We start from the raw sequence: 12,864 nt of genomic DNA, 5'->3' as shown, positions 1-12,864 counted from the left end.
TACACACACACATATATATATACACACACAATGGAATGTTACCTAGTCAAAAAAAGAATGAGATATTGCCATTCACAGCAACATGAATGGACTAGAGAATTTTATACTTAGTGAAGTAAGTGAAACAGCAAAAGCCAAATGTTATATGGTGTCACTTATATATGGGAATCTAAAAAATAATACAAATGAATTTATACATGAAATAGAAACAGACTCACAGAGAGACACAGAAAGCGAACTTAAGGTCACCAAAGGGGAAAGGGATGGTGGGAGAATGAATTAGGAATATGGGATTAACAGACACAAAGGACTCTACACAAAATAGATAAGCAACAAGGTTTTACTATATAGCACAGAAAACTATATTCAGTATCTTGTAATAACTTGCAATGGAAAAGAACCTGAAAGTAAAATATATGGAATCTCTTTACTATACACCTGAAACTTACACAATATTATAAATCAAAGCTATTTCAATAAAGAAAAGAGATAATAATCATCCTTGACTTGAAGCATTGTTGCAAGAATTAAGAGACCTGATTGGCATAGAACTGTCAGTAGGAAATAGGACTGATGATTATGGGAGACTTTGAAAGTGGGGAAAGAGTGTCAAAAAGATCAGTAAGACTGCACATACTGAACTCTGACCAAGAGTTTTGTCCCACTGCTGTAGAACTCAATATGGAAATGAGCAGGATGTGGGCACATATTTTTAAATGAATGCAACTGATTGATCTTCTCCATTTAGTAAGATCACCTTGACTGGTGAGTGGGACACAAAAGCAGAAAATGGCAGTTGGAGGCAGTTCGAGAATGTTTTTGGTGGAATGGTGTAGGACAATAAAGAGAAGTTGCTGACCTCAGGGGCTGTAGGAGAAAAAGCAGATAAGGAGGACTGGGAGAGGGCTTCGCTAGTGGTCGAGTGGATGAGAACCCTCCTGCCAAGTCAGGGACACGGGTTCCATCCCTGGTCCGGGAAGATCCCACTTGCCTCGGGAAAACTAAGCTCCCATACCACACCTACTGAATCTGTGTTCTGCAGCCCATGAGCCACAACTACTGAGTCTGCGTGCTACAACTACTGAAGCCTGTGTGCCTAGAACCTGTGCGCTGCATCCAGAGAAGCCGCTGCAATGAGAAGCCTAGACACCAAAATGAAGAGTAGCCCCTGCTTTGCTCACTGCAAGAAGAGAAAGCCTGAGCACCACAACGAAGACCCGGTGCAACGAAAAAAGAAAATAATAATAATAAAAAAAGACCTGAGGCAAATAGTTTCAAAAGTGCAGGCCAACAGAAGGAAAAAAGAATATGCAAGATGCCTTTCCAGAGTTATCAGTTAATGAGTTGCCTCAGAGTTAAAGTTGCCAAGAGTTCTCTGTAGGTTTTGCCTTTTTGCCATTGTCTTTAGATCTGATAAGTCTATTAGCCGACTTACTCCAGTGGGTGGGCCATTCTGAATACCTGTGTCAACACTTTGCTGCCTTCCTGTTTGCCCTGGCCATTGCTGTTTTGACCACTTTCAGGCAGATGTTAGTAACCTCATACTAATTTCCTTCAGTCATACCCTGTATTTTGAATGCTTTCTTACCTGAGGCTCCTTGAAGCTGCGGAATGACAATCATTCAAATGCAAATGGGAAGCCCAAGGGAGTTGATTAATAGCCTCTTAGCAGCCCTTGACTAGAATAGGAGTCTGTGATTAAATGGGTCCTTTTCTGTCCCTTGGGAAAGAGTAGAGGTCTCTTCCAAGAATGTTGATACAATCAAGCCCCAATTGTCCCCAGCAAGGTCCAGAAAAACATCTACTTCTGCTTTATTGACTATGCCAAAGTCTTTGACTGTGTGGATCACCACAAACTGTGGAAAAATCTGAAAGAGATGGGAATACCAGACCACCTTACCTGCCTCCTGAGAAATCTGTATGCAGGTCAAGAAGCAACAGATAGAACTGGACATGGAACAACAGACTGGTCCCAAATCAGGAAAGGAGTATGTCAAGGCTATATATTGTCATCCTGCTTATTTAACTTACATGCAGAGTACATCATTGGAAATGCTGATATGGATGAAGCACAAGCTGGAATCAAGATTGCCAGGAGAAATATCAATAACCTCAGATAGGCAGTTAACACTACCCTTATGGCAGGAAGCAAAGAAGAACTAAAGAGCCTCTTGAAAGTGAAAGAAGAGAGTGAAAAAGTTGGCTTAAAGCTCAATATTAAAAAAACTAACATCATGGCATCCAGTCCCATCACTTCACAGCAAATAGATGGGGAAACAGTGGTAACAGTGAAAGACTATTTTGGGGGGCTCCAAAAACACTGCAGATGGTGACTGCAGCCATGAAATTAAAAGATGCTTACTCCTTGGAAGAAAAGCTATGACCAACCTAGACAGCATATTAAGAAGCAGAGACATTACTTTGCCAAATAAGGTCCATCTAGTCAAAGCTATGGTTTTTCCAGTAGTCATGTATGGATGGGAGAGATGGAGTATAAGGACAGCTGAGCACTAAAGAATTGATGTTTTTGAACTTTGGTGTTGGAGAAGACTCTTAAGAGTCCCTTGGCATCAAGGAGATCAACCAGTCCATCCTAAAGGAAATCGGTCCTGAATATTCACTGGAAGGACTGATGCTGAAGCTGAAGCTCCAATCCTATGGCCACCTGATGCAAAGAACTGACTCATTGGAAAAGACCCTGATGCTGGGAAAGATTGAAGGCAGGAGGAGAAGGGGACAACAGAGGATGAGATGGTTGGATGGCATCACCTACTCAAAGGACATGAGTTTGAGCAAACTCTGGGAGTTGGTGAAGGACAGAGAAGCCTGGCATGCTGCAGTCCATGGGGACACAAAGAGTTGGACATGACTGAGTGACTGAACTGAACTGAACTGAACTGAAGGACCAGCTTGAGAAAGCACCCTGGCATTGGCTCCCTCTTTCCCTGTCTTATTCTTGCCAGGCCCCCTCTCCTGTTCCTTAAATTTACTTATCTGCTCCTTCAGCTGCCTAAAACCTCCAGGGTTGTCTGCACCCAAGTTTCCACCTCCCCCCCCCCCAAGCTCTGCTTCCTGGGCTCAACTCAGTCTAAAACAATGAATATCAGAGGATCCTTTAGATGGAACCATTCACTGATCACATACGCCTATGAGGGTCCCTTGGTGGGTGGTCAGTGGGTAAAACAGCCCATGGCAGGCATCAGCAATACAACTTAGCACACTCTTGCTATGGGATGAAGTTCGGGTTTCTGTAACAACAGTGGCACTTAAAAAGACTAAGGAAAAGAGCAATTTAACAAATGTGTAGTTGGATGACTTTTGATAGTCACTTCAGATCAGGAGTTGGTGAACCATGGCCTGAAGGCTTGACCATCTGTTTTTGTGAATAAAGTTTAACTGGAACGTTTGTTTATGTATTGAATATCATTGGTTTTGTGCTACCAGGCAGAGTTGAGCACACAAGTCCAAAATATTTATTATCTGGCCCTTTACAGAAAGGTTTGTTGACCTTGGCCTCGGAAATCTTGAAAGAAATTTTAGAAGAGAAACTATATATTTTTCTAACTCAATTTCAAGACCTGTTATGAAACTTCAATACTTTGGCTACCTGATGTGAAGAACTGACTCATTGGAAAAGACCCTGATGTTGGGAAAGATTGAAGGCAGGAGGAGAAGGGGACGACAGAGGATGAGATGGTTGGATGCCATCACCGACTCGAGGGACGTGAGTTTGAGTAAGCTCCGGGAGATAGTGAAGGACAGGGAGGCCTGGCATGTTGCAGTCCGTCAGGTCGCAAAGAGTTGGACACGACTGAACAACAGCATGAAAGTCACCTTTATCTCCTGCAGTCAGAGAGCAGACTATACTGAAAAATCTGAAAATGCTTAATCTTACAGTTGTCTTATCCCAAATTAGGGTCTTCATACAAAAAGCATGGAAACTGCAAAATGAGATGAAGCCATTTGGGTGGATGAACCTGAGAGGCTTGAAGTTTCACCTTCTCCTGGGCCCTCCAGGCGGTCAGAGATGGATGTCACTCCCGTGTCACAGCGAAGCAACCTCCCATTGCCTCTACAGTTCTCAGCAGAGTCAAGAGTTTCTCAAAAGTAATCTTGCTTCCTCGACATCTTCCCTATCCCCTCTATTTCCAGGCTCTCATGCAAAGCTCAAAATTATCCTTGAAGAAATCTTTAGAAGTGTAGGTATTTATCCCACCCTGCCACTCCACCCCTCTAGGTCATCACAGGGCAGAGAGCTGAGCTCCTTGCGCTGTCCAGGCGCTTCCCACTCGCTGTCTGTTTTATAAATGGTGCTGCATATCGTCAACACTCCTCTGTCAGTTCCCACCCTCTCCGTCCCCACCTGTGTCCACAGGTCTGTTCTCTACATCTGTGCCTCTATTTTTGGCCTGGAAATAAGTTCATCAGTACCATTTTTCTAGATTCCAGATATATATATGTGTGTGTGTGTGCGTGCGCACATGTGTTTGTGTGTGCTAATTAACAGTTATATCTTCAAGAAATTTTTGCAGAAACAGTATGCATGCAAATTAGGGTCTCCAAATACTTCCTAAGTTAAAAAGCAAACCTTCATAGCCAAACACGTTGCACTAGTAACAGGAGTATTGTTAAATTATATTTGGTTAAGATAGGCTTATGACAGTATAAAACAGTTTAATACACTGTCGTGAAAATTTCGCCATCACACAAAAACCCCATTGTGAAAATGCAGAATTGCATTACTTTAAGGTTAATGGTATGGCCTGTTAGAGAATGTGCAGTTAGCTAACAGGAAGTTCTGGGGGTCTGGAAGTGATAAGCAAAATAGAACAGTCCCAGCTGCCCTATGTGAGGACTCGGAGGTACTTATCCGTTACGAATGAATGTCAGTGGGATGATTCTTGTCAGCTTCCCAAGCTGGCAGTAACGATTCCAGGAAACTTTCTATTTATCCATCTGACCTCGGGAGATTGGGCTGGGAGAACGCTGAGGGTGTGTGTGTGTGTCTGTGCATGCGCACACACACGCTTGTAAGGTAACTCACTTTGTAGCCTCAATTCCCAGTTTTCTGAGCAGTGGTTTCCTGCTATCCCCTGCCAGACTGTGCCTCCTCTTTCATGCTTCTTCTAAATTAAGAATTCAGTGCGCTGGGGAGAACGAGGCAGCAGAAGGCAGCCAGGTGTGAATGAGATTACATCTGAATTCATATTTTTCTAGAAATTTATCGTGACAATAATAATATCCATTTATTGTGTGTTTGACCTTAGGTGGTGCAGTGGTAAAGAATCTGTCTGCCAAAGCAGGAGATGTAAGAGATGCAGGTTTGATCCCTGTGTTGGGAAGATCCCTTGGGAGGAGGTGGCAACCCACTCCAGTATTCTTACCAGGAAAATCCCATGGACAGAGGAGCCTGATGGGCTACAGTCCGTGGGTTCACAAAGAGTTGGACATGGCTAGGCACACACGCACATTGTATGTTTACTATATTCCATATACATCTTACATATACAAACTGATCTATCCTCACGTAGCTTTATTATCTATATATCTGTATCTCAGATGAAGCAGTTGAAGCACAGAGAAGTTAAGAGATTTGGCCAAGCCCACACAGCTTGATGGAGTCAGGTAATCTGATCTTTCAACCTTTAATGCAATATATATATATGATTATAGAACATACAGACATATAGAAGAAAGAGAACTGGGTTAACGAATTTCAGATGGGCAATTGTCTGGTAGTGATCTGAATCACAAACTCTCTGGACTTGCGTTCCTAAATCTATAAAATGAGCAGGTTGGATAGCTCCAGCTCAAATTTTCTATCAATTTTAAGATATTTTAGCACTTTAATTAATTACATATTAATTAACTGTAGGTGTACAAATTGCTGTTTATTTGTGGTAATGTTATATCTCTGCTGAATAATCAATTTATTATATGCTGAGTTGGTGAGGTATTCCTCAGTGAACCTTTTCCTTAACTAGAAGATTATTTATACTAGAAAATCAGACACATTGTTTTTTCCTGTTTCTAGAAACCTACTGTGGCTGATGGTATTATTGTCACCAGTGTCAGAAAACAATGAGGTAAAAAAAAATATCAAATAAGGCTATTTTATGTAATTTGTGCTTTATGTAATTCAGCTTAGTAAAGAGCTGAAGAATATAATGCTGTAAAGGGTTTTAGTTTGCAAAAGGATTTAGTGCTACATTTTGTGGATTCTATTACTGAAAAGTCATGTATATGTGTATATATATATATAAAGAAAAAGTGAAAAAAAAAAAGTGGATTACAAATTTCCACATTGTATCACTGAGGCAGGAAATATAAAATAAAGATTTCATTTTTGTGACTTTTTAACTCTTAAGTAAGTGTGTCTGATTCTCAGCAGGTATATATGACGCTTTCTGGAATTCATCAACACCGTCCAAACCCTAATATTTATCAAGCACTTTATGTACAAACAGTGACCTACACATTTCTCATGTACTGCAGTTTTACCGAAAACAAAAAACAAAAGCTCCTAAACTTACAAAAGAAAGATTCAACTAAGAATGGATAAACATACGGCAAACTTTACACTGGGATAAATTGACTTTTCTACCTTAAAGAAAAATGTGACACTTGTCAAACTTGCTGAGCAGCTGACATTCATTCAAACTCAAGGCAACTGTACAGGCTATATATACTTCTCATCAGAAATTAGAGATGAAATAAAAGGAAGCAAGTGAAGCCAAAGGAGCATTACAGGAGATCTGTGGAAAAGCATGTGTTAACCACGGAACTCTGTCTGAACACCTGTGCAGCAACTGAAGCTTCTAGAGAGCACATGTGGCATAAAGATGAGAAATACTATAGGGAGACAGAAGGCTCACGTACAGCATCATCTATTTATTTATCTTGCAAGTTTAGGAACTAAAACCAAAGGGAATTAGTGACATTATGCAGAATTATGTTATACAGAATAGGCCAAAAACATAAAGAAAACCCATGTAGTAATCTCTTAAAAGAATAGGAAAGAATTTTAATGAATTAGCTTTGTAATTCAGATGTTATTTCTGAGTAGCTGGGATTCAAGGACATGGTTTTTGAGAGAAAACTGAGTCTGTGAGTCACCCATTCCCTGTCTTAAGTGCAGATGCCATGATGGAAAGTAGCTCATTAAGAACAGATTTGGTGATTTTCGCGATAATGGAAAACTCAGATCATGAGAACCAGAAAGACAGAGAAAGATTAAAATTTTGCCATCAGCTCTTGTCAAGTCACATCTCTCTGTTCACTTAATTTGCACATAGAAAATGAGTGCGCATAAGAAAAACTTCCTTTAAGATAATTTAGGATTTTGTTATGTATTTTTTTCTTTCTTTCTTGAAATTTTCCACTTGACACTGTTAGTTAGAACAGGTACAGCAATCTTGCTCTGTTGCAGGACAATTATTTACTGTGGATGGCTGTTGAAAGCTTCAAGTAATTTGCAACAGGCATACAATAGGTTAAAAAAATGAGAGAAGAAACTTTGCTACCAAGGGAAATGACTTTTTAACAATTGTATCCGGTTTTTCCTCGGGGGCTTTTTCTCCTCCCCACCTTCCTGTCTTCCTTCTTTTGCTCCTTCTTTTGAATTTTTAGTATTTATTAGGTATGCGTTGTGTTAGGTGCTGTACTGGGCCTGATGGTATCCACCCTATGCTCTGAAATTCCAGTCTTAGGAAAGCTTGTTTAAATCATTGCTCTTGAGTATCTTCTACAAATTTATTTGTATTTAAATAATTTCTCCTGAGTGTACTTAGGACCATACAGGGAACATGGTCAAAGAATAGAGGATGGATCCATTGACCTGTCCACGGGAAGGTCTCCCTAGGTGGCACTAGTGGTGAAGAACCCGCCTGCCAATGCAGGAGACTCAAGAGACTTATGTTTGATCCCTGGGTGGGAAAGATCTCCTGGGAGAGGGCATGGCAACCCACTCCAGTATTCTTGCCTGGAGAATTCCATAGAAGGGGAACCTGGCAGGCACCCCAAAATATGGAAAACTCCTCTTTTCTGCAAAGGGCCGTATGCTTCAGAAAAGATTTCTCAGTTCAATTTTTGTCATTTGGTTTATTCTTATAGCATATCTTGTACAGTCTACTAAATTATCATTATTCTGATAGAAGCCACAAAAGACCTATATGATAAGTCACAGATATTTACAGACTTAACTACTGAGAAATAGTTTAGATTCATTTTGTACTTTTAGGAAATGAGAAAAAAATATGCTGAAATCTAATTTCAAAAATCTAATGAATAGTTTTTTACTGTTTAATTCATTCTTCTGCATTTCTATAAAAACTTTCTTTAACATCATTTAAGAATTTTATCAATGTTTCCTTCTTTTTTGTAAACAATAAAAATTAGAGATGCCTATAAAACTGAAACACTAAAACGTTATTATTTGGTGTAAGGAATGACTCTGAGGCATTGTAAAAACAAGGCAAAGAACGCTTTAAGCTTTCAATTTAATATTAAAATATTTAGCATTTCTTTTTAATTCATGATTGATTTTTTCTTTTTAAAGGGATTGAAATAAGAAAAGAAATAAAAGAAATAAGATGTTTTCTTGCTTTTTTTGTTAATGGTGGTTCAAAACAGTGTAGCTATGAGGAGAATCTTTTCTTCCTAAGAAAAATAGATTCCTTTGCATTCTGTTCTCAGATTAGAAGGAGCTGCTTAGGTGAAAACTAAAGTGCCTGGTGAAAAACAGTTTAATTCTCCTGTAATTTCTGATAGGATATTGTACACAGGTATATAGAGAAATCAACATACACCTTAAATCGTATTTTTACAAATTGTGATAATACTGCTGTTTTAAGCATATTATCTGAATTGGCACTTTGAGTAATATATTTTTAATGTGCAATTCTTTTGAAGGATTGAAAAGTCCCATTTAAATGAAACAGTTATTCAACATGACTTTTCTTCCTCAATCACTCTCTGGTAGAAGCTAAAGAAGACATTAACATATAGGCCCCAAAAGGTCCTGAAGTAGTCAGAAAGAATTGAAACAATAATTATAGTCAAGTCTATATTCTTCTGATGAATGAAAGAGTCAAATACATGAATAATTTAAAATCTAAGACATGTACACACACACACACACACACTTAGAAATACTTGAATAAAATTGACTTGGATGTAAGTGATGATGGCGATAATAATGACAGCTCACATTTATCGGCAGCATTTTGATTATGCTACTCTGAAGACTTTCCATATGTTAGCTTATTTACCCTCAAAACCGCCTTCTGAAGTAGATCCCATTATGATCAGATGCTTATAATTGAGTTTTCCAAGGTCTTACAGTAAAGAGAGAATTTAGTCATTAGTGTTGTTCACCAAGTATTTCTGGCTCTCATTTTTTTAAAGTGTTATTTAGATATAGTTGCTTTATAATGTTGTGTTAATTTCTGCTGTATGGAAAAATGAATTAACTTTAGGTATACATATAGACTGGAGAAGGCCATGGCACCCCACTCCAGTACTCTTGCCTGGAAAATCCCATGGATGGAGGAGCCTGGTAGGCTACAGCCCATGGGGTCGCGAAGAGTCAGACACGACTGAGCGACTTCGCTTTCACTTTTCACTTTCATGCACTGGAGAAGGAAATGGAAGCCCACTCCAGTATTCTTGCCTGGAGACTCCCAGGGATGGGAGACTGGTGGGCTGCCGTCTATGGGGTCACACACAGTTGGATACGACTGACGTGACTTAGCAGCAGCATACAGACTCTTTTTTTTTTGGATTTCCTTTCCATTTGGGTCACAGAGCACCAAGTAGAATTCCCTGTGCTATACAGCAGGTTCCTAATAAGTTCCTATTAGTTACTCATTTCATACGCAGTAGTGGATATGTCAATCCCGTCTCCCAATTCATCCCACTTCCCTGTCCCCCCTTTCGTGTTAATACATTTGTTCTTTAGGTACGTGTCTCTATTTCTGCTCTGCAAATAGGTTCATCTGTACCATTTTCCTAAATTCCACACATATGCATTAATATACAATATTTGTTTTCTCTTTCTGATTGACTTCACTGTGTATGACAGTCTTTAGGTCCATCTACATCTCTGCTCTTTCTAAGAACATATTAACATCATCTTTCCTAACCACTCTAACTGTGGAAAATTCTTCAAGAGATGGGAATACCAGACCACTGGACCTGCCTCTTGAGAAATCTGTATGCAGGTCAGGAAGCAACAGTTAGAACTGGACATGGAACTACAGACTGGTTCCAAATCAGAAAAGGAGTACATCAAGGCTGTATATTGTCACCCTGCTTATTTAACTTATATGCAGAGTACATCATGAGAAACGCTAGGCTGGAGGAAGCACAAGCTGGAATCAAGATTGCCGGGAGAAATATCAATAACCTCAGATATGCAGATGACACCACCCTTATGGCAGAAAGTGAAAGAACTAAAAAGCCTCTTGATGAAAGTGAAAGAGGAGAGTGAAAAAGTTGGCCTAAAGCTTAACATTCAGAAAACTAAGATCATGGCATCTGGTCCTATCACTTCATGGCAAATAGATGGAGAAACAGTGGAAATAGTGGCTGACTTTATTTTTCTGGGCTCCAAAAAACTGCAGATGCGGACTGCAGCCATGAAATTAAAAGATGCTTACTCCTTGGAAAGGAAGTTATGACCAACCTAGACAGTATATTAAAAAACAGAGACATTACTTTGTCAACAAAGGTCCGTCTAGTCAAGGCTATGGTTTTTCCAGTGGTCATGTATGGATGTGAGAGATGGAGTATAAGGAAAGCTGAGCGCTGAAGAATTGATGTTTTTGAACTGTGGTGTTGGAGAAGACTCTTGAGAGTCCCTTGGACTGCAAGGAGATCCAACCAGTCCTTCCTAGGGGAGATCAGTCCTGGGTGTTCATTGGAAGGACTGAGGCTGAAGCTGAAACTCCAATCCTTTGGCCACCTGATGCGAAGAACAGACTCACTGGAAAAGCCCCTGATTCTGGGAAAGATTGAGGGCAGGAGGAGAAGGGGACGACAGAGGATGAGATGGTTGGATGACATCATCGACTCAATGGACATGGGTTTGGGTGAACTCCGGGAGTTGGTGATGGACAGGGAGGCTTGGTGTGCTGTGGTTCATGGGGTCGCAAAGGGTCGGACACGACTGAGCGACTGGACTGAACTGAATTGAACCACTCTAAGTTAGGTGTGTTTTTCTTTAATACATTGTGAGCAGAGTGACTTGTCCTGGTCAGAGCTGCTTGGGGGAGGAATAGAGGATAAAAAGAGACAACCCTCTGTGGTGTAGACATGTGGAGACTGCTGAACTTCAAAGATGGAGCAGGAACTGAGAAAACTCTTTGGCATCCCAGACATCACACGGAGTGCAAGGCGTGTGGTGCTCTGAAGTATTAATAACAAACACTAACCTAGCTTGACTCATTCCCCCATAAAATGGACCAGATAAAAGAAGAAGTGTACTCATTTCTGAGAAAACATTCTAGTTACCACAGTTTCTATTCTTCTTCACGCAATGGTCACAGCTCAACAAAAAGTTAAAATGCGCCCCCTAAAAGCCAGGGACTACACAACAAGAGGTAAAGGCAGCCAACAGAACCACAACTTTTGAAAATGGTATTCCTGTTGTACAAGGTTATTCTGTCCCTTCACAGCTTAAAACAATGCTTCTGAGTCATCTAGAGACAGAATTCCATCTCCTTTCCCATAGCCCATGACAATGTGGGCAGTCTCAGTTCTCACAAGACCTTCTTGCCATTTAAATCCTCATCGCACCAGGCAATTTGTTTCCTGCATGCACAATGATGCTTTATATCTCTGTACCTTCACCTACTCTGTTTTGCCTTCCCGAATCCCAGAACTTCCATTATGCCTGTGTGCCTGAGAAGCTGTTTACTCTCAATACGCCGCTCCTGTGACGACTCCATGGTGAAAATATGCCAGATGATGCCAGCTCCTCCCCCACATACAAAGAGACAGGCTGAGGTTTTAACAAGTGCCTTTCTTCTATTTTTGTTGCTGTATCCATAGTTCTTTTTGTTACCTTTTATATCTATCAAACAGTAGTAGTTGTTTGATTACTTATATAATTTTCCCACTGGAGTGTAAACTTCTCTAGGGTAAGGGTTGTGTTATCTCTACTTGCCACTTGAAAAAGAAATTCTAGACAACGAAATGTTTACTTCAAGTCAGTTAAACTGAAACTTATTAAGACTAATGTGGAAATGATGCTTGCCCATGATGAGATTCAAATGAGTGTATAATTCTTTAAGTGAATTTTTACCATGAAGAAATTATTTGCAAGCAGATTTTTAAAAAGTGTCTTCCTTTACGGTTCAAAATTTAAAACAATTGTTAAGTTATGATTTAATTTTTATAGGTGAGAGCTCTTTAATATAAGACTGATAACTAGAGTTGTTATTTAATTTATAAAAAGGATTTAAAAATGAGTAGGCTTTTATTCCTATTTCAGGTAGTACTATTGAACTAGATTGCCTTAAGAATCCTCCTGATGAAAACAATAAAAAAAAACTGGAGTAAATATTAAAAATAAAATCCTTATGAATGCATCTATGAACAGACAGGGAAATAAGGAATTAGAAGCCAAGGAATCAATGAGGAAAACACAACTTAAGTCTGTTCCCCTTGAACAAATTTTCTGTATGGGTGAAGTTTGTTTTCAGAGACTCTCTGGAAGTGTGGAAGCCAGATAAACCTCTGGTCTATACAAGATGAGATGTTCACAGGGAATCATCTTTCCATATCCCATACATTACCTCTCAAGAAAGGAAAAGAATAATAGTCTCTCTTGAATTCGATACTGTATGGAGGAAAATGAAAAGC

The sequence above is a fragment of the Cervus elaphus genome, chromosome 31, assembly GCF_910594005.1.
Source record: "Cervus elaphus chromosome 31, mCerEla1.1, whole genome shotgun sequence".
NCBI classification, from domain to species: Eukaryota; Metazoa; Chordata; class Mammalia; order Artiodactyla; family Cervidae; genus Cervus; species Cervus elaphus.
Note: the sequence above shows the minus strand (reverse complement) of the source record.